At 46.2% G+C, this 23453-nt stretch overlaps 1 protein-coding gene and 1 long non-coding RNA gene across 3 annotated transcripts in view; one reads left to right on the forward strand and one right to left on the reverse strand.

The window, feature by feature from the left end:
* On the forward strand, nucleotides 1-23084 carry LOC148395932 (uncharacterized). Its single transcript, XR_015859043.1, has 3 exons — nucleotides 1-19; nucleotides 15091-15159; nucleotides 15282-23084. It is a non-coding gene; the product is annotated as an uncharacterized LOC148395932 (long non-coding RNA).
* The window catches only part of coq9 (coenzyme Q9 homolog (S. cerevisiae)), a 79460-nt gene that overhangs the window by 24956 nt on the left and 31051 nt on the right, over nucleotides 1-23453 (reverse strand). The window lies entirely within an intron of this gene.

Consider the following 23453-nt stretch of genomic DNA (forward strand, 5'->3'; position numbering starts at 1 on the left):
GGATGCTAGAAGCAAATTCGTAAGTCAAGTTTATTCTTAAATTGAATAATTGTTAGATTAAGTTGAGTTTAATGTTGGAAAAGAAGGTAATAAATAGTTTAAAAAGATCGTTTTTATTTACATGGATTTACATGCTTTTTGCTAAAATGCTAACGCTATATGCCATGCTAACGCTATATGCTAAAAACAGTCAATCCTTGTTTTGTTGCACTTTTCACTCTGCCATGTAATACAGGAATCTTCAGTAAACGACAGTGAAATGTTAACTACAGCACAGACTCCTGGTTATTGCAGTTTAATTTGTTGGGGAGCTTCAGTTGCTACACTGCAGAGAGGACAACACAGTTAAAAGACTGAGAAGTTAGTGTTCTACATTGAGTCAAGATGAAAACTAGATCTAATCAATCAGGAAAAAGTGGAAGCAGCTTTCATTCATCTGCCTCATCAACCAATGCTTTACTTTGTGCATGCGCAAAAGCAGCAGCTGCTAAAGTTGTCAAGTGGCATGGTGGTACAAGATGGTGTAAAATTGGGTATCGAATTTGGCCCAGGCACATTGGCTATCCCAAAACATGTAGTCGTTACAAAATTTCACCAGGAGATGGTGTAAAAGCTTGACATAGGGGTGACCTGATGGAAACTAACAAATGTAATAAATTAAATCATTAGCAATTGGGAGGATAGGACCTGTTCAAACACGTAGCAACACAAAATTTTGGAATACGAGTTTGCTATGCCATAATTTTAAGATGTAACAGCTTTAGCAATATCAATATAAATGTTAAAGTTAGAAGAACCCATTATTATGGCTAAGTATGATTATGTGTGAAGATTGATTGTTACTAGACAAGATATATGATTTTAATGTTGGAATGTTTTATCCAACCTGTATTTAACATTGTTGTTCAATTGATACATGAATGTATTAAGTTGTGGGGAGACAAAAGAGGTTGTTTGTTACACTATTGGAATCGACCAGATATTCACCTATATATTTTTATGACCTGTTGTAGGGATTCTGACCTTTCACCTAGATATTCCTATTACCTGGTGCTGGGATTCTGACCTTTCACGTAGATATTTTTATGACCTGGTGCAGGGATTCTGACCTTTCACCTACATATTCCGATGAGGTAATGCCAGAAGCCTAGGAATATGTTGTCCTGACACGGAGCGAGGCGGTTCTTCCTAGTCAGGGTGATGGCCGTGACGTTGCCCGGAGTAAAGAACGCCGTTTAGACGTAGATGGATTTTTCATTCTTTTAGAGATTGAACCAAAATCTACGAAAATGAATTTCCAGAGTCTTCGAATTGGACCTTGTCAAATTTTAAGCTTCGAATTGGACTTTGTCAAATTTTAAGCTTCGAGGAAGGCAGAGGAGACAGCCGCTTCGGGCAGAAAGGGGAAAACGCCAATGTTACGGCGTTGGCTAAGCTCCTCATGGCCAGACCTTTCTTCTTCTATAAACAGAATTCGGATTTTGGAACAAAGGAGAGCCGATCACTCGATTTGTTCAACCAAATAGGATTTTAGACCTTTTGTACCCTCTTTTGTTCTGAGACAGGTGAGTGTTGTTTTTTGCGACTCGTAATTCTTTTTCTTGCTTATTCATTAAATCTCTTTTTAATCCTTAATTCGGTTATCGATTATTTCGTATTAACTATGTTGAGCATGGTTTTATATGCAGCAATTAGAACTTCAAAATGTATTTATTTCCCTATCGTTGTCATTCTTTAAATCCGTTCAATTCTTTTTAAAGTGACTTTAAACTTGTAATTATTTTTCTGCAGCGCATAGTGAATACGGCTGGTAAGATTATTGGTGCTTCGCTCCCCTCCCTGAAGGACATTTACACCTCCCATCTCGCCCGCAAGGCAACCTCGATTGCCAGAGATGTGAGTCACCCGGCTCACTCTTTGTTTGACCTTCTGCCCTCTGGGAAGAGGTACAGGAGCTTGCGCTCCCGCACCACCAGACTCGCCAACAGCTTCTTTCTCCAGGCTGTTAGGGCCCTGAACTCGCTACCCCCTTCTGCGTAGCGTGCGGCACTGTTGCGCTATTTTCGGGAATGTCTGCTGTACGCGCACTTGCTCCTTTTTTTTTTTGCTCCTCTTATTTATTTATTTATTGTTGTGTTTTTTATTCATTATTTATTCAGCACGCTTTTGTTATACTTGTTTACTTGTTTGTCTGTTGTGAGCCATGTCTTGTCACCGTGGGATAGGGGGAACAAAATTTCGGTTTCTTTGTGTGTCTTTGGCATGTGGAGAAATTGACAATAAAGCTGACTTTGACTTTGACTTATTCATTAAATTTCTTCTTAATCATTAATTCGGTTATCGATTATTTAGCATTAACTATATTGAGCATGGTTTTATATGCAGTAATTAGAACTTTAATTTTTCTTTGTTTCCCTATCATAGTCATTCTTTCAATACGTTCAACTATTTTCAAAGTGAAGACAGCTTTAATCCTTAACATCAGGAAGTCACTGAGGTAGTTAAAAAAACCCTCGGGGGCAAGGCCCCAGGGGTGGATGAGATCCGCCTGGAGTTTTTAAAGGCTCTGGATGTTGTGGGGCTGTCCTGGCTGACATGCCTCTGCAACATCGCATGAACCTCGAGGACGGTACCTCTGGATTGGTGGTGGTTCCCCTCTTTAAGAAGGGGGACCGGGGGGTCCAACTACAGAGGAATCACACTCCTCAGCCTCCCTGGTAAGGTCTATTTACAGGGATGCTGGAGAGGAGGGTCCTTCGGGAGGTCGAACCTCGGATTCAGGAGGAGCAGTGTGGCTTTCGTCCTGGCCGTGGAACAGTGGAGCAGCTCAACACCCTCGGCAGGATCCCCGAAGGGGGCATGGGAGTTCGCTCAACCAGTCCACATGTGTTTTTTGGACTTGGAGAAAGCGTTCGACCATGTCCCTCAGGAGGTTTTGTGGAGGGTGCTTTGGGAGTACGGGGTGCCGAGCCAACTGATAAGGGTGGTTCGGTCCCTGTATCAACGATGTCAGAGTTTGTTCCGCATTTCTGGCAGTAATTCGCATTTGTTCCCAGTGAGGGTTGGACGCTGCCAAGGCTGCCCTTTGTGACCGATTCTGTTCATAACTTTTATATACACCGTGTAATACACCGTAATTAAGGATGCATACCACTCTGTGGCTCGTGCAGCTTTAGGACTCTCGGACCACTGTCTAGTTCATCTGATCCCTGCCTACAGACAGAAACTAAAAACTTCTAAGCCTGTGGTGAGGACTGTAAGGAAGTGGACAGTGGAGTCAAGGCAGGACCTCCAAGCCTGCTTTGACTGCACCGATTGGAGAGTTTTTGAAGCTGCAACTTCAGACCTGCATGAACTCACTGACACTGTCACATCATACATCAGTTTTTGTGAGGATCTGTGTGTGCAGACTAAGACCTTCTGCACGTACAACAACGACAAACCTTGGTTTACACCGAACCTTAGGAGGCTGCGCAAAGTCAAGGAGGAGGCCTACAGGAGCGGCGACCGGGACCTGTTCAAGCAGACCAGAAACACACTGAACCGAGAGGTCAGGAAAGCCAGGAGGTGTTACGGGGAGAGCCTGGAGAGACACCTCTCTGCCAATCCTGATCCCTCAACAGTGTGGAAAGGTCTGCAGAGCATCATGGGCTTCAAGAAACGAACCCCCCGTCCTGTGGAGAGCCCAAGGCTTGCTAACCAGCTAAACAGGTTCTACTGCAGGTTTGATTGGTCCTGCTGGCGCCCACCTTTGCACGGATCTTCAACCGTTCCCTGGAGCTGTGTGAGGTGCCCTCGTGCTTCAAGAGCTCCACTATCGTTCCAGTGGCCAAGACCTCCTCAATTCTACCTACACGCCTTCCATTGAGGAAGCAGGGCCTGGAGACTCTGAGGCGGATTCTCCAATCTCTGGGGTCGAAGTCACTGAGGTAGTTAAAAAACTCCTTGGTGGAAAGGCCCTGGGGGTGGATGGAGTTCTTAAAGGCTCTGGATTTTGTGGGGCTGTCATGGCTGACACGCCTCTACAACATTGCGTGGACATCGGGGACAGTGCCTCTGGATTGGCAGACTGGGGTGGTGGTTCCCCTCTTTAAGAAGGGGGACCGGGGGGTGTGTTCCAATTACAGGGGAATCACACCCCTCAGCCTCCCCGGCAAGGTCTATTCAGGGGTGCTGGAGAGGAGGGTCCGTCGGGAGGTGGAACCTCGGATTCAGGAGGAGCAGTGTGGCTTTCATCCTGGCCGTAGAACAGTGGACCACCTCTACACCCTCGGCAGGATCCTCGAGGGTGCATGGGAGTTCGCCCAACCAGTCCACATGTTTTTTGTGTTCAACCGTGTCCCTCGGGAGGTTCTGTGGAGGGTGCTTCGGGAGTACGGGGTGCCGAGCCAACTGATAAGGGCGGTTCACCGATGCCAGAGTCTGGTCCGCATTTCCGGCAGTAAGTCGGATTCGTTCCCAGTGAGGGTTGGACTCCGCCAAGGCTGCCCTCACCGATTCTGTTCATAATTTTTATGGACAGAATTTCTAGGCGCAGCCGAGGCGTTGATGGGGTCCAGTTTGGGGACCTCAGCATCGCGTCTCTGCTTTTAGCAGATGACGTGGTGCTGTTGGCTTCTTCAGGCCGTGATCTCCAGCTCTCGCTCGAACGGTTCGCAGCCGAGTGTGAAGCGGTCGCGATGAGGGTCAGCACCTCCAAATCCGAGTCCATGGTCCTCGATCGGAAAAGGGTGGAATGCCCTCTCCGGATCGTGGATGAGATCCTGCCCCAAGTGGAGGAGTTCATGTATCTTGGAGTCTTGTTCACAAGTGAGGGGAGGATGGAGCGCGAGATCGACAGGCGGATCGGTGCAGCGTCGGCAGTAATGCGGACCCTGTACCGGTCCGTTGTGGTGAAGAGAGAGCTGAGCCGAAAGGCCAAGCTCTCAATTTACTGGCCGATTTACGCTCCTACCCTCACCTATGGTCACGAGCTATGGGTCGTGACCGAAAGAATGACATCCCGGATACAAGCGGCCGAAATGAGTTTTCTCCGCAGGATGTCCGGGCTCTCCCTTAGAGATAGGGTAAGAAGCTTGGTCATCCGGGAGAGACTCGGAGTAGAGTCGCTACTCCTCCCCGTTGAGATGAGCCAGATGAGGTGGCTCGGGCATCTTATCAGGATGCCTCCTGGACGCCTCCCTGGGGAGGTGTTCCGGGCATGTCCCACCGGTAGGAGACCCCGGGGACGACCCAGGACGCGCATGAGAGTCTATGCCTCTCAGCTGGCCTGGGAACGCCTTGGGATCCCCAGGATGAGCTGGATGAAGTGGCTGGGGAGAGGGAAGTCTGGGAGTCCCTCCTAAAGCTGCTGCCCCCGCGACCCGACCCCGGATAAGCGGAAAACATGGATGGATGGATGGATGGATGGATGGTATACGCTGGCCCCGATTATGGATGTACACATAGTACTGTCTGGACTGGTTGTAAATATACCCAAGGGCAACTTTGCTATCAGTGTAAAACTTAGTGTCATCAAGCTTTAGATTCAGTTCATCCTGTATCAGCTCAGCCATTTCCACAGCTAAGACTGCTGCACACAGTTCAAGTCCTGGAATGGTCGGGTCTGATTGAGGGGCAAGTTTGACCTTTGCCATGGCAAATCCAACGTCTACTGCGTCTTTTTGGGTGGCTTTCAAGTAGGCTACGGCACCAATGGCCTTCACAGATGCATCGCCAAAGACGTGGAGCTCTACTCGCTCGGCCTCGGTTAATCAGATGTCTGTGTACATCTTCAGTATATGAAAGTGCTTCAATTCAAGAAGCGAGTTTCTCCAAGCTTCCCACTTGCCTAACATATCTTCAAGCAATGGGGTGTCCCACTCCGATGTCTCAGAATTCAACTCTCTGAGAAGGTTCCTGCCTTTGATTATAATTGGAGCCAGAAACCCGAAAGGATCAAAGACACTTCACCATTTAAAGAACCCCTCGACGGGTGAATGGTTTGGTGTCGGTTGACACAGAGAAGGTGAAGGTGTCACATGCTGTTTCCCACAGGAGCCCCAAGCTGCGTTAGGTGGTTGACTTATCTCTGCTGAGGTCTACGTCCTTTATGGCTTGTACGCAGTCCTCACTTGGGAAGGCTTCCAAGATATCCTGACAAATTGAGGCAAATTTATGAAACCTCAAGTTAGACTCAGCGAGTGAGGCTTGAGCCCACTAGCCTCTGCATCAGTTGGGACAGTACAGAGGCCGTCCTCAGCGAAGTTGACCGTGTCTGTTCCATATTTTTCTGCACCATCTCTGATGGCTCTTCTGAGCCCGTAGATTGCAACTGCAGGAGATGGGTTATTTCCAAACGCAAGAACTTTCATTCTGTTTTTAAAGACCTCGTTGGTTACGTCGTTGTCTTCGAACCATAAGAATCGTAGGTAGTTTCTGTGCTTTTCGTCCACAAGGAAGCAATAGAACATTTGTTGAATATCCGCCATCACAGCGACCTTGTCCTTTCGGAACTCATTGAAGGGTGTTGTTCAGAACTGGTCCGGGTAAGAGCACGTTGTTCAAGGAGATCCTAGACTTTTGGGGACTTGAATCAAACACTACCCTGGTTTGATCGGGTTTCTGTGGGTGATATAATGCACTGCTTGGTAAATACCAGCACTCTTCTTCTCTTAGCTCTGGTGCCACTTCAGCATGGTAGTTTTCCAGCAGTTTGCCCATAAATTCCATGTATTGTTGTTGCATTTCTGGATTTCTTCTGAATTAACGCTGTAGTGATTCAAATCGCTTGAGTGCCTGCTCGCGGTTGTTGGGAAGCTGTTGCCTAGTTTGTCTGAACGGCAATGGATCAATCCAGCTGTGTTAATCGTTTTTGTAGACTTCTTTGTCCATTATTTCAATGAAAGTTTCATCTTTCATTGAAGGTGATAGCTTATTGTCCCGTTCAGTGCAGTCAAGAACATTTTGACCCAGACTGTCTTCCTTACCTCTGGGAGGTAAGGCACTGTTTCTAGGCAGTCTGTAATGAAGTTTCTCTTAAATGTGCAAAAGGCTTGTGCATGGCTGGAAGAGTGAGGACCGATGACAGTTGACCATGGTTGTCCGGAAGGAACTGACGTTCAGTTTGTGTGTGTTCCCTAGACGGACTTCTCTGACCAGCACCCAGCCTAGGTCAAGGCATTGTGCGAAGGGTGCATTGGTTGGGCCATTTATTTGTTCCTGTCCTTTGTGTGCTCTGATTGCGTCTCCCCCTAGCAGCAGGAGGATTTCAGCTGTGGGGTCCAGCTCTGGGATGTGTTCTGCTACTTTTGACAGGTGGGGCTGATGAAGAGCGGCATTTGGTGTGGGAATATCAGACCTATTATCAAGTAAGTCATTGCACTCTGTGAGTGGTGGTAAGGGAATCGTAACTTTTACATTGAGGGATGCCACAATAAAATCTGAGGCCCTTCTGCCGAATGTTCCCATGATACCAGAACATGTTTTCAGTTGGTAAGGATATGGCCTAGTGTGAATGTCAAATTTATCAAAGAAGCTGGACTTGGCCAATGATCGGTTGCTTTGGTTGTCCAACACGATGTAGGCCTTGATGGCTTCATCTGGGTGCTCTTTCTAGTACACTCTCGCCAGGCATATCTTGGAGCATGACCGTCCAACTTGTCCTGTACCGCATACTGCTGTGCAGCTTGAGCCAATCTCACTGATGTCGTTTACCTCTTCTCCCTCCCCGCCATGCCGTGACGAGGTCAGAGAAGTCATGGGTCGTGGTGCTGGTCCTGGGTGCATAGCTGAGACATGTTGGATGCTGTCACATGCAAAACACTTCACAATTGTAGTACAGTCCTTTGCCATATGGTTGGTCCATCCATCAATCCATCCATCCATCCATCCATGCAACGGACAATCAGGACTGCAGAAAAGATAATTGGAATCAACCTCCCATCTATGCAGGACTTGTACCTGTCCAGGACCAAGAAACATGCAAGTAACATCTATACAGACCCTTCTCACCCAGGTTGCAGTCTGTTCGAACTACTCCCCTCCGGATGGCGTTATAGATCCCTGTACACCAAAACCAGCAGACACAGAGACAGCTTCTTCCCCCAGGCTGTCGCTCTGTTGAACTCACACCACTCATAGAGTCTCAGAGTCATTGCTGTGCGATAACATCCTGCTCTGCACGCCTTTTTTTAATTGTCTGTAATATGTGTACTATGTGACCACTCTGCATCCATGGCAGCCTGGTCATCCAAGAAGAGGGATCCTCCTATCTGTGGTCTCTTCTCAAGCTTTCTCATTTCCCCTAGTTGGAGTTTTGAGTTTTTCCTTGCCCTCCTGGGAGTCTACGATCAGGGGATGTTTGAGAATATTTGTCAATTTTCGCACATGTCCTGAGTGTTGTTAGTCACCTAAATGTTGAACAGTGGCTGTCATGTAACAAAGTCAAATTCCTTGTTTGGCATGCTCAAACATGGCGAATAAAAATTATTGAATCTTGAACCCATCCATCCATCCATCCATCCATCCTTCCATCCATCCATCCATCCATCCATCCATCCATCCATCCATCCATCCATCCATCTTCTTCCGCTTATGTGGGGTCGGGTCGCGGGGGCAGCAGCTTTAGGAGGGACTCCCAGACTTCCCTCTCCCCAGCCACTTCATCCAGCTCATCCCGGGGGATCCCAAGACGTTCCCAGGCCAGCTGAGAAACATAGTCTCTCCAGCACGTCCTGGGTCGTCCACGGGGTCTCCTACTGGTGGGAGATGTTCGGAACGTCCAGGTCTGGAACGTCCAGGTCCTGATGAGATGCCCGATCTGGCTCCTCTGAACTTGGAGGAGCAGCGGCTCTACTCCAAGTCTCTCCCGGATGACCGAGCGTCTCACTTTATCTCTAAGGGAGAGCCCGGACACCCTGCAGAGGAAACTCATTTCGGCCGCTTGTATCCTAGATCTCGTTCTTTCGGTCACGACCCATAGCTTGTGACCATAGGCGAGGGTAGGAGCATAGATCGACCAGTAAACTGAGAGCTTTGCCTTTTGGCTCAGCTCTCTTTCACCACGACAGACAGGTACAGTGTCCACATTACTACCGACGCTGCACCGATCAGCCTGTCGATCTCGCACTCCATCCTGCCGTCACTCGTGAACAAGACCCCAAGATACTTGAACTCCTCAACTTGGGGCAGGATCTCATCCCCGATCCGGAGAGGGCATTCCACACTTTTCCGACCGAGGACCATGCACTTGGATTTGGAGATGCTGACCCTCATCCCGACCACTTCACACTCGGCTTCGAACTGCTCCAGTGAGAGCTGGAAATCACCACTTCAAAAAGCCAACAGCACCACATTGTCTGCAAAAAGCAGAGACGCAATGCTGAGGTCCCCAAACCCGACACGCTCAACGCCTAGAAATTCTGTCCATTCAAGATTCAAGAGTTTTTTATTCGCCATGTTTGAGCGTGCCAAACAAGGAATTTGACTTCGGTAAATCACAGCCTCTGTTCAACATTTAGGTGACTAACAACACTCAGGACATGTGAAAAATGAAAGATATTCTCAAACATCCCCTGATCTTAAACTGATCTTAAACTCCCAAGAGGGCAAGGAAAAACTCAAAACTCCAGCTAGGGGAAATGAGAAACCTTGAGAAGAGACCACAGATGGGAGGGTCCCTCTTCTAGGATGACCAGGCTGCAATGGATGCAGAGAGGACACATAGTACAAACAGTGTAGACAAAAAAGGTCTGGAAAGTGGAATGTTATTGCACAGTAATGACTCTGAGACTCTAAGAGTGGTGTGAGTTAATCAGAGCGACAGCCTGGGGGAAGAAGCTGTCTCTGTGTCTGCTGGTTTTAGTGTACAGAGCTCTATAACGGCGTCCGGAGGGGAGTAGTTCAAACAGGCTGCAACCTGGGTGCGAAGGGTCTGTTGTTACTTGCACGTTTCCTGGTCCTGGACAGGTACAAGTCTTGGCTAGATGGGAGGTTGATTCCAATTATCTTTTCTGCAGTCCTTATTGTCCGTTGCAGTCTGTGCTTGTCTTGTTTGGAGGCCGATCCAAACATGACAGTGATGGAGGTGCAGAGGACAGACTGGATGATGGCAGTGTAGAAGGTCTTCAGCAGCTCCCGCGGCAAGTTGAACTTCTTGAGCTGTCTCAGGAAGTACAGCCTCTGCTGGGCCTTCTTCCGGACAGAGTCTATGTGGCCGGTCCATTTCAGGTCCCGAGAGATTGTGGTTCCCAGGAACTTGAAAGTGTCTGATGAGAGAATAGTATTACTGCGGATAGTGAGGGGTGAAAGTGGTGAAGGGCCTTGCCTGAAGTCCACTGTCATCTCCACGGTCTTGAGCGGGTTCAGGTCCAGGTGGTTTTGGCTGCATCAGTGGACCAGCCGCTCCACCGCCTGTCTGTACGCAGTCTCATCACCGTTCTGGATCAGTCCGATGAGAGTGGTGTCGTCTGCATACTTCAGGAGCTTCACAGAAGAGTCACTTGCGGAGAAATCGTTGGGGTAGAGGGAGAAGAGCAGTGGGGAGAGGACGCACCCCTGAGGGGCTCCAGTATTGGTGGTCAGGGTGTCAGATGTGATGCTCCCCAGCCTCACACGCTGTCTCCTGTTGGTCAGGAAGCTGGTGATCCACTGACAGGTGGAGGCAGGCACCGCGAGCTGGATGAGCTTCTGTTGGAGGATGTCAGGAGTGATGGTGTTGAACGCCGAGCTGAAGTCCACAAACAGGATCCTGGCGTACTTTCCTGGGGTGTCCAGGTGTTGCAGGATGTAGTGCAGTCCCATGTTGTCCGCATCATCCACCGACCTGTTTGCCCGGTAGGCAAACTGGAGGGGGTCCAGCAGGGGGCCCGTGACATCCTTCAGGTGGTTCAGCGCTAACCTCCCGAAAGATTTCATGACCACAGATGTCAGTGCAACAGATCTATAGTCATTCAGACTTGTGATGGCGGGCTTCTTGGCCACTGGAACGATAGTGGAGCTCTTGAAGCACGAGGGCACCTCACACAGCTCCAGGGAACGGTTGAAGATCCGTGCAAAGGTGGGCGCCAGCAGGACCAATCAAACCTGCAGTAGAACCTGTTTAGCTGGTTAGCGAGCCTTGGGCTCTCCACAGGACGGGGGTTTCGTTTCTTGAAGCCCATGATGCTCTGCAGACCTTTCCACACTGTTGAGGGATCAGGATTGGCAGAGAGGTGTCTCTCCAGGCTCTCCCCGTAACACCTCCTGGCTTTCCTGACCTCTCGGTTCAGTGTGTTTCTGGTCTGCTTGAACAGGTCCCGGTCGCCGCTCCTGTAGGCCTCCTCCTTGACTTTGCGCAGCCTCCTAAGGTTCGGTGTAAACCAAGGTTTGTCGTTGTTGTACGTGCAGAAGGTCTTAGTCTGCACACACAGATCCTCACAAAAACTGATGTATGATGTGACAGTGTCAGTGAGTTCATGCAGGTCTGAAGTTGCAGCTTCAAAAACTCTCCAATCGGTGCAGTCAAAGCAGGCTTGGAGGTCCTGCCTTGACTCCACTGTCCACTTCCTTACAGTCCTCACCACAGGCTTAGAAGTTTTTAGTTTCTGTCTGTAGGCAGGGATCAGATGAACTAGACAGTGGTCCGAGAGTCCTAAAGCTGCACGAGCCACAGAGTGGTATGCATCCTTAATTACGGTGTATTATACGGTGTATATAAAAGTTATGAACAGAATCGGTCACAAAGGGCAGCCTTGGCAGCGTCCAACCCTCACTGGGAACAAATGCAAATTACTGCCAGAAATGCGGAACAAACTCTGACATCGTTGATACAGGGACCGAACCACCCTTATCAGTTGGCTCGGCACCCCGTACTCCCAAAGCACCCTCCACAAAACCTCCTGAGGGACATGGTCGAACGCTTTCTCCAAGTCCAAAAAACACATGTGGACTGGTTGAGCGAACTCCCATGCCCCCTTCGGGGATCCTGCCGAGGGTGTTGAGCTGCTCCACTGTTCCACGGCCAGGACGAAAGCCACACTGCTCCTCCTGAATCCGAGGTTCGACCTCCCGAAGGACCCTCCTCTCCAGCATCCCTTACCAGGGAGGCTGAGGAGTGTGATTCCTCTGTAGTTGGACCCCCCGGTCCCCCTTCTTAAAGAGGGGAACCACCACCAATCCAGAGGTACCGTCCTCGAGGTCCATGCAATGTTGCAGAGGCATGTCAGCCAGGACAGCCCCACAACATCCAGAGCCTTTAAAAACTCCAGGCGGATCTCATCCACCCCTGGGGCCTTGCCCCCGAGGAGTTTTTTAACTACCTCAGTGACTTTGACCGCAGAGATTGGAGAGTCCATCTCAGAGTCTCCAGGCCCTGCTTCCACAATGGAAGGCGTGTCGGTGGAATTGAGGAGGTCTTTGAAGTATTCTCCCCACCGACTCACGATGTCCCGAGTCGAGGTCAGCAGCACGCCATCCCCACTGTAAACAGTGTTGACGTTGCACTGCTTCCCCCTCCTGAGACGCCGGATGGTGGACAAGAATTTCCTTGAAGCCGTCCGGAAGTCATTCTCCATGGCCTCACCAAACTCCTCCCACGCCCGGGTTTTTGCCTCAGCAACCGTCGAAGCCGCGTTCCGCTTGGCCATCTGGTACCTGTCAGCTGCCTCCGGAGTCCCGCAGGCCAAAACGGCCCAATAGGACTCCTTCTTCAGCTTAACGGCATCCCTTACCGCCGGTGTCCACCAGCGGGTTCGGGGATTGCCACCACGACAGGCACCAACGACCTTACGGCCACAGCTTCGGTCGGCCGCTTCAACAATGGAGGCGCGGAGCATGCTCCACTCAGACTGAATGTCCCCCGCCTCCCCCGGGACGTGGGAAAAGCTCTGCCGGAGGTGACAGTTGAAGCTCTTCCTGACAGGAGATTCTGCCAGACGTTCCCATTAGACCCTCAGCGAGCGTTTGGGTCTGCCAGGTCGGACCGGCATCTTCCCCCACCATCGGAGCCAACCCACCACCAGGTGGTGATCAGTTCACAGCTCCGCCCCTCTCTTCACCCGAGTGTCCAAAACATGCGGCCGCAAATCCGATGACACGATTACAAAGTCGATCATCGAACTGCGGCCTAGGGTGTCCTGGTGCCAAGTGCACACATGGACACCCTTATGTTTGAACATCCATCCATCCATCCATTTTCTCAACCGCTTAGTCCCCACGGGGGTCGCGGGCGTGCTGGAACCTATCCCAGCCGTCATCGGGCAGTAGGCGGGGGACACCCTGAACTGGTTGCCAGCCAATCGCAGGGCACACAGAAACAGACAACCAATCGCACTCACACTCACACCTAGGGACAATTTGGAGTCCTTCTATCGGCCTGCCAAGCATGTTTTTGGAATGTGGGAGGAAACCGGAGTGCCCGGAGAAAACCCACACTGGCCCGGGGAGAACTCCACACAGGGAGGGCCGGAGGTGGAATCGAACCCGCGACCTCCTAACTGTGAGGCGGACGTGCTACCCAGTGCTCCACCGAGCCGCCAACCTTAAATTTACATGAGTTTAAACTTATTTTTACCTCATGAACATTTTATAAAGGAGTTATATGTAATGCAAAGTTGTCTGTTGTTATTAAAACTTAAAACAAGTTAATGTCGCTCTTGTCATTTACAATATCTTTCAGAAAGTAGTAGTTTGTGTCACGTCTACAGGTTCATGACATCAACAGTATTAACATGGCCACTTCATAGCTTGCTTTAGTAATATTTACTTTTGACTCACAGCCCCGCGTGATGCCAGTTCAGCTTCGAGCTGCTTCACTTTATCAGCGCGGTCACTCCCTGTTAGCTTGTCGTATGTGTTAGCATGTTTAGTCTGATAGTGACTCTTTAGGTTGAAATCCTTAAACAAGGCAACCATCCGTCTCTTTACAAATTAGACAAACACAATTGCCTTGATTTTCAGTTAAGTATTGTAAATACAATTTCTCTTGAAACCCTAACCCTCAATGTCAACTTTCCTCGTTTTCCTTGCAGTCGCTATGGCAGAAATGAACAGAGCAGGGTCGTGTTGCCACCTTTTGGCAATAGGAGGAATTACAATTTCAAGTTTCATGATTTTTTTTAATTCAGTTTGACAGTGCAGGCGGGCCATAAATAATACATTATAAGACTGAAGCTGCGGGCTGTATGAAATCTGACCGGGGGCCGGATTTGGCCCGCTGGCCGGTCTCTGGACATGCCTGGTTTATCTACTTCATTGCATGCCGAATGTGACCTGAAAATTGCGAGTTTGGGTAGTTAGTTATTCTTTGTCGTTGCTTTTGATAATCATGTCTTGGTGTCTGTGCTGTAGTTTGTAACAGTGCTCCTTCGTCTTGATTGGTTCAGGAAGATGGAATCACTGAGGTGTTGTTAGAAAGGACCTACATCTTTTTTCCTTATCACTAGATTAATGAGGTTTTTTTCTTGACGGAGGTCCGGCATAACTTTGATTCCCCTAGTGAACCACACGAAATGCATTGATTCCCAAAGTATTGGTGTTATTATCGGGCTAAAGTTGGGGGAGCATTGTTGGTAATGGTTGAGTAGTGGTGAGAGTTAAAGTTTTTAATTTATTCTTTAATGTGTGTTCCTAGAGAAGTCTTAAAGTACTGTCAGGAAGAAATTTGGCCTTAATTAAATAAGTTTATCCGAGTTGAAATACCGTATTTATTCTAATTATCGCCCAGGGCGATAATTAGAGAAGGTTTATGTCCAACGGGGGGTGGGCGATTAATAGAGAACACCTTTTGTCCGATCGCCAAAGGGCACTGAAATGGGCGATATGTATATTTTCCTTATGTAGTATGCAATACCTGCATCTCACTGGTGTTCTTAACACTAAAACAGCGGCTGTTTTGATCTACCTCTGACAGCGGGGTGCGTCAATTGACGCTCCATCGATGCGACACGTTACTGTTAGGGTTTTCCAGGTTATCTTTATCATAGGATTATGTTGGAACGCAACAGGTAATAAATACCTTACCTTGTCCTCCTTATCACAAGGTCGTAAAACATCCCCTGAGATGTTTAGACTAGAGGACAAGGGCTTTCTATTCAGCCCACTCTGTTTCTCTTAATAAATATCCTCTTGCAGGAAGGAGATTTCAGACCTCCATTCGAACATCGCTGCACACACAGCGACGAATGGACTCTCCACCTGCAGGTGTCTAAAAGGACTTACTTGTCTCCCGTGTGGTTCTTGCAAAATAAGTTGGAGTGAGCAAATCTCTAACATTTTGGTGCCGAAACCCGGGACCTCTCGCACCCGCTATCTGGCTGACGAAGGAGGACGTGTTGCATTGTCGACAAGCCAGCGTCCATTAGGAGGACCTGGAGAAGAAAGTCCTGGGAAGAGAATTCTTCACTGGGCCAGCATCTTAGGTCTGCCTTCGTCTGACAGAGGTGGATTGACGGGACCCGGCAGTGCAACGAACCAGGGGACAAGTAAGTTAAAGGCCTGAAGTTGTGTGATTGTGTTGTTTTTGTGAAACGCGTAAAAACGTAGAAGTGCACAGGAAAAAGTAAGTTTTGTGGAAGGAGGGGGTGTTGTAGAGTCCCCCTCTGGATGAGGTGTCTCTTTTGGAGCAGTGGTTCTCAAACTGTTTTAAAATCTCAGTACCTCCGTGGATCATTATTTGACGACCACTGTTCTAAAGAGTACAACTTCGCGTCTGCAGGGCTGGGGACAAGGACTGTTGTCTTTAGTTCCCAGGGAAGGTGGGGGGTGTTGTAGAGTCCCCTCACTGGATGAAGCAGCTCCTTTTTTTTTTAAAAGGAGGACTTCGCGTTGGCAGGGCTGGGGACAAGGACTGTTGTCTTTAGTTCCCAGGGAAGGTGGGGGGTGTTGTAGAGTCCCCTCACTGGATGAAGCAGCTCCTTTTGTTAAAAGGAGGACTTCGCGTAGGCAGGGAAAACTTGTGTGATTGAGTGTGTGACTGGTAGGATAAATTGACTAAATAGCAGTTCTAGCATTGATCCACGGCAATAAAACAGGCTAGTAATCTGTTGAAAGGTCAATTTAAACCTGCATTGAGGATCCTCAAAGAAGAAAAAAAAAAATTGAAAAAAATTGTAAAACCTTAAACTACTAAAATTAAGATGGGAAATAAGAACGGTAAATCTTTTGCTCTGCTCTTCTTTGAGATGAGAAGTCCATGGCAAGTAGATTTCTTAATTGTATGCAATACATGCTGAAGTGAAAGAATATGTATGGAATACAAGGAAATTTGAAATGTGGAAGAAGTGGTAGAAGTGCTAGAGTGTGGTTGAAATCTTCACAAAGAGATGAGAACGAATTCAAGAGACAAAAGCTAGAAAGATGAAAACTGACGAGGTCATCCGTGTTCGTCAGACCAGGACACAATAAGGCCCCTGTGAGCGGGTGCAAGGCCGCAGCTCAAGCCGCGGCTCAAGCGAGGGGCAAGAGGAGTTTAATAATAATAATAATAATAATAATAATAATAATAATAATAATATTTTTGAGGTGGCAAATTACAAATGACTAGAGATCAATTTGTGTTACACTAAAGTTAAAATATGTAAATCAAGTGGTAAAGAAATGCAACTTGCTTCTAGAAGATAAATAAATAAAATTAGAATGTGCTGTCCTCGTGTGCATGGGAGGGACCAGCTCATGATCGACCACAGGAAATGGCCAGCCTGTGACGAATCATTGTTGCTGAGACCTACCTTCCGCATGCGAGAGCTGTGCATGTGTGTGCGCATGTGTTAAAGTTAAAGTCCCAAATTGATGAAGATTGGCTAAACTTTTAGTATAAAGAAATTTGCTAGACTGTTGTCTATTCAATTTACACCGCAGAACAGAAACAATTTTGACAGATAAAATTCGAATTGGAAGGAGCTAAATTGTGAATTTAAGATTTTACAATGCTACATTTAATAGGAATAATTGATCGGTTGTGTTATAAGATTATACAAAATTCTAAATGCAAGCTAAATCTGAGCGTTTGAGTTCTTCAAATTTAAAAACAAAGAAAAAAATTCAGATTAATTTGCCAATTGTTTGTTTTAGTTAAGTTTTTTTTTGAATTGGTGGGTTGTTCTACCAGGAAACCTGAGTTAAAAATGATATATGAATGTTGTGTGGTGAGCTTGGATGAATTGGGACCAATGTGATAGTATGACTCCTTTTTGGAGACTGTGTGAGATGCATATGATGAGCATTGATGAATGATTGCCTGAATGAGAGGTTGAATGGTTGAAGTCGTTGGCGACTACTATAGAAAATTAGTAGAGCGACTTTGATGAAAGAGTGATTTTGAGCAGGTTGAATGTTAGAAAGAAACACGTAGCTTTTGGATTGATAATTAACTACAAAAAAAACCTGGAGAACCAGTAACATGTAGAAGATGTGTGAACTGAGAAATTGAGAAGCGTTTTGGAAAGAAAGTCTAATTAAATGATGATGGAATCGTATGTAGTAAAGAACGCATTCTCCCAAAAAGTTTGTCAAGGTGTGAGGCATGGGCGTTGCCAAGCCTCAAAAGGAGGGAGTGAGTAGGACAGATAGTGGAAGATGGTAATAATACAACACTCTATGACAATGAATTTTCGAATACATTTGGTGTTATACTGTGGTAAATTTTTTGTTCTGGTGTAGATAGGTGAGCAACACGAGCGATTTAGAGGTTCAAAAGAAAGACAGTTAAAAGAAAACATTTTTGATTTGGACAATTGCAGGCTAACAGGAACATGAGAACGATAAGAACTACGAGGTGGGATCCAATTTCATTGGGGAGATTGAGAATTCACAGCACCATACTCTAAGTCACATTTTTGAGCAAGCATGACAATAACAAGTGAGAGGTCAAGACATACAGACCAGGGCTTGATGTGGAACGCAGACCTCGATGAGTTGATTTTCAATAATGATACTGAAGACAACATACTGTCCGATTAAATTGGAACTATAGATAAAATGTAGCTCAAAAATAGGATGAGTTGCAGGATTTACGATATAAAAACGAGACCGCTGTTATTAGAAGAATTTGAAGTTTGGTAAACAAACGTTACCAGCAAATTGATGGAAGCAGCTACATTTGGAGATAGTCTTACAAGTTTGATGTCCCAGCCTGTCATTCTCAGTGTCAGGGTCCCTGAAACCCAATCCGAGACTTCGCCTACAGCCGTGAACAACTACAAAATGGTGCCTGGCTCTGAAGCACCTTTGACCTTTGGCGAAGGACAAGAAAAGACTGCTGTTGTGCTTGGAGGGGGACAAGTACACTCTGGAGGAAATACAACATCCTCGGGGACGGAAAAGACAGTGAAGAGCGGAGGAACTCACAATGATGAAAATTGACTCCTTTGAACAATTCAAGAGTGATGGATGGGGTCGCTCTGAAGCAACAACAAAAGAACACCAACTTGAGAGGGTGAAGTGCGGCAAAAAGATATGGACTTGGAGTGTCCGACAACCAAATCGCACTCCTTGCTACGGCGTTACCAAATTTGGTGAAGCTTGGTTCAAAGTGGAAGGGAGGTTCATTGTGCACTGAGTTTGACAGAACTGAGGAGATTTGATAAATAAATAAATTAAAATTTGAAAAATACGTAGGGCTACAGAGAAAAGCATTATAATCAGAGATTGAACGGATTTGGATAAAACAAATAGGCTAAAACGGTAGGAAACAAGAGCAAGATCTGATATTTTGGCTCATCAAGCTTAAGACGTAGAGGTCGAGTTATATAAATTTTAGAACAGGACATTTGGCAGTCAGGATGAAGCTAGGTTGCTCAATGTACCTACTCAATACAATAGTAAGGTTTTTTTGTACCACAGTGGAGGTTGGATGGTCAGAAAGTTAGGTACGTTCAATTTTTGACATTCACACACTCATGCATAGGAGTAAAGGCGACAGTTAACAAGACAATGACTGCAATAGGGGCCACCTACGACTGCACCGACATGAAAAAGTAGAAGCGAGAGAGCAGAGTATGGGATTATATGCTAAAACGTCTGCTATACAGTTACCGATAGGAGATTCTATCATAAGAAGCTACATGAGAGATGGATTAGAATCCCTTTGTTTGTGTGTTCTGTGTTTGTGCGTAATCTCTGTAAAATTGTGACAGTCTGTTGTCATTCGTCTGAACTTTGTATGCCGTTTTGTGTATGCGTGCGTGCATATGTGTGTGTGTGTGTGTGTGTGTGTGTGTGTGTGTGTGCGCACACCCTGTGTGGGTGCGAGCGTGTGAGGAGAAAGAAGGCATGGGTAAGACATTTTTTTTTTAAACCAGGAGGCAATAAATGGGAACGCCCCTGTCATAAATATTCTTTGGTTAAAGGGAATCATTAGGAAGTGTTCAAACTCTTCCCGCAAACACTCCTATTTGCCAGTTAAATGGGCACTACAATTGACTACGAGAGTTGCAAACAACAGATGAAGCGCAGTCCTTGGCAGATTATATGATCAGGACGCTCAAACTGTGTCAAAGACAAATTTACTGCCGCTTGATCTTTCCTCCTCACAGGTCAACAACCCCATCAATCCAGGAGACTGGGTCTACATCGAGGTCATCAAAAGAAGGAACTGGGCCAGCCACGACGGGAGGGGTGTTATGTGTGTTCGAAACTCCCCTCTTCCTCCACACTAGGTCGCTTGGAGGCCAGAGCAATGAATATCACTGAAGCGAAACGTATGGCATCCATGGGAGGAGTTGGATATCAACGCCGAGCAGTCACAATTAGTGATGCCGACCCATCACACTCTGGACTTGCAGACGGTGCCTATGATGAACACTTCTGGGCAAATCTCAATGTGACTGTTAGAGGATGAACAATACCACAAGTGGCCTACACGGAGAGACCAGCTGGAGTGAATTACACATGTTACATCCAAGGTAGCAGGACCCACAAATGCATTAACGACAACTGCTCTCCAGGAGGAAACTGGATGGGAGCTTTGGACATCACCGCTGTGTGCCAGGATGAGAGAGCCATTTTCAAGGTGTAAGGGCTCTACGACCAACATGGCTGCACCATTGGACGGGACCTACTTCATCCAGAAGTTCAGAGGCACTGCCTCACCTGCATCCTATGAGTGCACATGCCTGTTCAGAACGGATCGTGGTTTTGTGGTCACAAGAGTTGTCCGATGCTGCCTGCCAACTGGACACGAGTGTGTGCGCCAGTGTGTGTGACAGACCTCACCTACAGACTAGAACATCATCAGCTGACGAAAACACAAGCACATATACAACTTCTTAGACGTGACAGATGTGATAATGATAATGAGACGTGGATTGCGTAGATGCTGTTCTGTTGAGCATGTGTTACGGAAACTTGTTGATTTGACCATCAAATATGCTTCGCAAGTGATGGATACAATGATGTACTGTTTCTGTGTTTTTCTTTTTATTTTTTATTTGATAGCATTCTGGTCGCCTAAGGCAAAGGGACCGTGTAAGAATTTTCCTGCTAATAACATCTGGCCGGCAGGTTTTTCGCTTACACAATAAGTTTGATCTGGGGTATTGAGGTAATGCCTCATCTTCACTGGGAAGTGTTGCTATCATTGTTTGTTGCTTTTTGTTTTTACTATTCTTCTTTCTTCATTATACATATATATATGTTTTTTTTCTTACTTGTCTTTGTTGTTTGGAATGGCATAATCATATGATAAAACAGGAGGGAGATGTTAGGGTTTTCCAGGTTATCTTTATCATAGGATTATGTTGGAATGCAACAGGTAATAAATACCTTACCTTGTCCTCCTTATCACAAGGTCGTAAAACATCCCCTGAGATGTTTAGACTAGAGGACAAGGGCTTTCTATTCAGCCCACTCATACCCCCACTCTGTTTCTCTTAATAAATATCCTCTTGCAGGAAGGAGATTTCAGACCTCCATTCGAACATCGCTCCACGCACAGCGACGAATGGACTCTCCACATGCAGGTGTCTAAAAGGACTTACTTGTCTCCCGTGTGGTTCTTGCAAAATAAGTTGGAGTGAGCAAATCTCTAACAGTTACCGTCGCACATCACATGTTGCGCACGTCATGTTATCGCGATCGTCTTGTTCGAGCGCACGCCCCGCTAACGTAATTGTGTGACGATATTGTAGCGGAGTGACGAGTGTAATTGTATCATAGTTTATGGAGAAAAACAATTTAAGAGGGACATTCGACGTGCTGTCAACAGTCATATTTAAACTTGAGCAATGACGTCGGCATGCGGTCGCAGAGGAAAACGTAAGTTTTGGGGGGAATTTTTAGCAGCATGGGCGTTAATTAGAGGTATCAATGTTTTTTATTTATGTCATCACTAACACACACTGGGCGATTATTAAAATATGGGCGATAATTAGAATAAATACGGTACTCTTAAATAGCATTCCTTGGGCGTTATTTAGGACTGAGCCTAAGGGTGGGCAAACTTTTTGACTTGTGGGCCGAATTGGGTTCTAAATTTTGACTGGGGCCGATCCAGAAGTAGATGGATGTAGTGTTTATGTGAAGTAATATAAATGACGTAGAGGTAATTGCATCAAAGGTTTTGGCCTTTAGTAGGTAGTAAAGCACGGATATTCTAGAAAAAAACTTTTTGAAAACAAATGCATTTATTAACAGCATTAAAAAAAATATTTCACCAAAAAACAATTATCAGTGATTCTCATTAATTATGACACATAACAATTAATAATAATAACAATTATGAATAACAGTTTCGATCACTTCAGCAACTGCAGGTCAGATTTATGAAAGATGTTTATAATTATGAGGCGAAATCACATAAAACGGCAAACATTCTGACCAAATACATCATCTTGAAGAATGAGCGAAAGAATACATCTAAATAAAGTAATAAAAAAATCAAAACGGCAACACGGTGACGGATATCTGAAAATCAAACCAGAGCTTTAACTCACAAACACCTGGTGGCAGAGGTGAAGAAACGGGAAACACTTCCTTAAAGTTGGCCTTAAAACCTTTAAAAGTTAACATTCGTCGCAAACAGGTGGTGCATCAATGTCCTTGAGCCTCCTGCATTGTTTGAATATGAGAATGGTTGCTAGTTTCAATCCCTGCTATTTGTACAAGTTATTTTCAAAATGCATTTTTTTTTTTACAACAAACTCCCCTTCATTTTCAGTGAAAACAGTGTTGTTGGTCTCTCTTTTTTTGCTAGTGCATCATAGTCCGGAGTAAAATTTGTTGTGGCAATTCTTAGGATAGAGCCGAGGTGTCCGTTAACCTAGATCTGTGATGGGGTTAAGTTGATGTTCATGTGGCTGAACGTCTGCTCATACACGTTGGTTAAGCCAAATTGTCCACTCATTTTTAAACACTCGGCACTCAGTGTCCGCCTTTCTTTTCTTTGGGCCACTCATTTTAATGGAAGGATTCCAGGGGAAGGTTTGTGGGTGGCTTTGGCGTAAAACTGTATCTGATAACTCAGCGTGCGAATTACGAGAATGCAGCCCACACTCAAAATTCGGCACTGATAGAAATAGAGCGCGGAGTGCGCCGGGTCCGTAGTACTGAGTACGTACACGCACTTGTGAGTGTGCACCGAGCTTTCTGACACTGCTTCCGGGAGTAAATGCGCGGGCGGGTATTTCCCTATCTACAGGGGAAACGCAGTCATTACAGGGAAAATGACCAAAAAAAATAGTTTAATAATACAATTTATTCTGGTTTGGCGGGCCGGATTAAAAGGCCCCGCGGGCCACATCCGGCCGTAGTTTGCTCATGTCTGACTTAGCCAATTAGACCTCCAAAATTGTAGTGAATGCTGGTTTGTATGAAAAATGGTTGAAATAAGATTTTTGATTGCAGGCTGATGTCACCATTTGCTTAATCGTTTGATTGCCTCGAAGGGTGGGGGGGTTATGTGGTATATTTCCATATACCACTAAGAATATATCTATACATGCCTAGTAACAATAAGGCTACACAAAACTCTATATGAAATATGAATCAGGTTAAAATGAGCAAGGATATATAAATTGGGGAGCTTGGAAAGGGTGCAGGACATTATAGAGATGCTTCGGGTAGCCTCAGCAAGTATTGGGAAGAATAAAAACTCTTTCCAAGCAAAGAAGTTTTTTTTTTCCACTTTTCCATTCTCAAGTCAGATGTGCTCGGCAACCAATCTGGAAGGAAGCTGAGACGGGCTCAGGCAATAGAAGAAATTCACTGCAGCATGTTCGGGGTAGAATGAAAGAGGAAGCTTGGAAGAAAAAAAAATCTTGATGATCTCTGCGAGGCATGTAACACTACATTTCTTGCTATTCCTGATGACTTGATCAATAAATTGCATGAATCATTGTCTAACCACATAGATGCAATCCTTCAAGCTCATGAGTCGCACAAAATATCAAATATGGCTCTAATAGCACAACAACGTCATTCACCAATGTTATGAAATGTAGTTTTGTATTTGAAGTTGATTATTTGTTTGATTAGGGAGCACTGTGTTGGATAAATTGTAC

The sequence above is a fragment of the Syngnathus floridae genome, chromosome 6, assembly GCF_059516105.1.
Source record: "Syngnathus floridae isolate MCC-2025c chromosome 6, RoL_Sflo_1.0, whole genome shotgun sequence".
NCBI lineage: Eukaryota > Metazoa > Chordata > Actinopteri > Syngnathiformes > Syngnathidae > Syngnathus > Syngnathus floridae.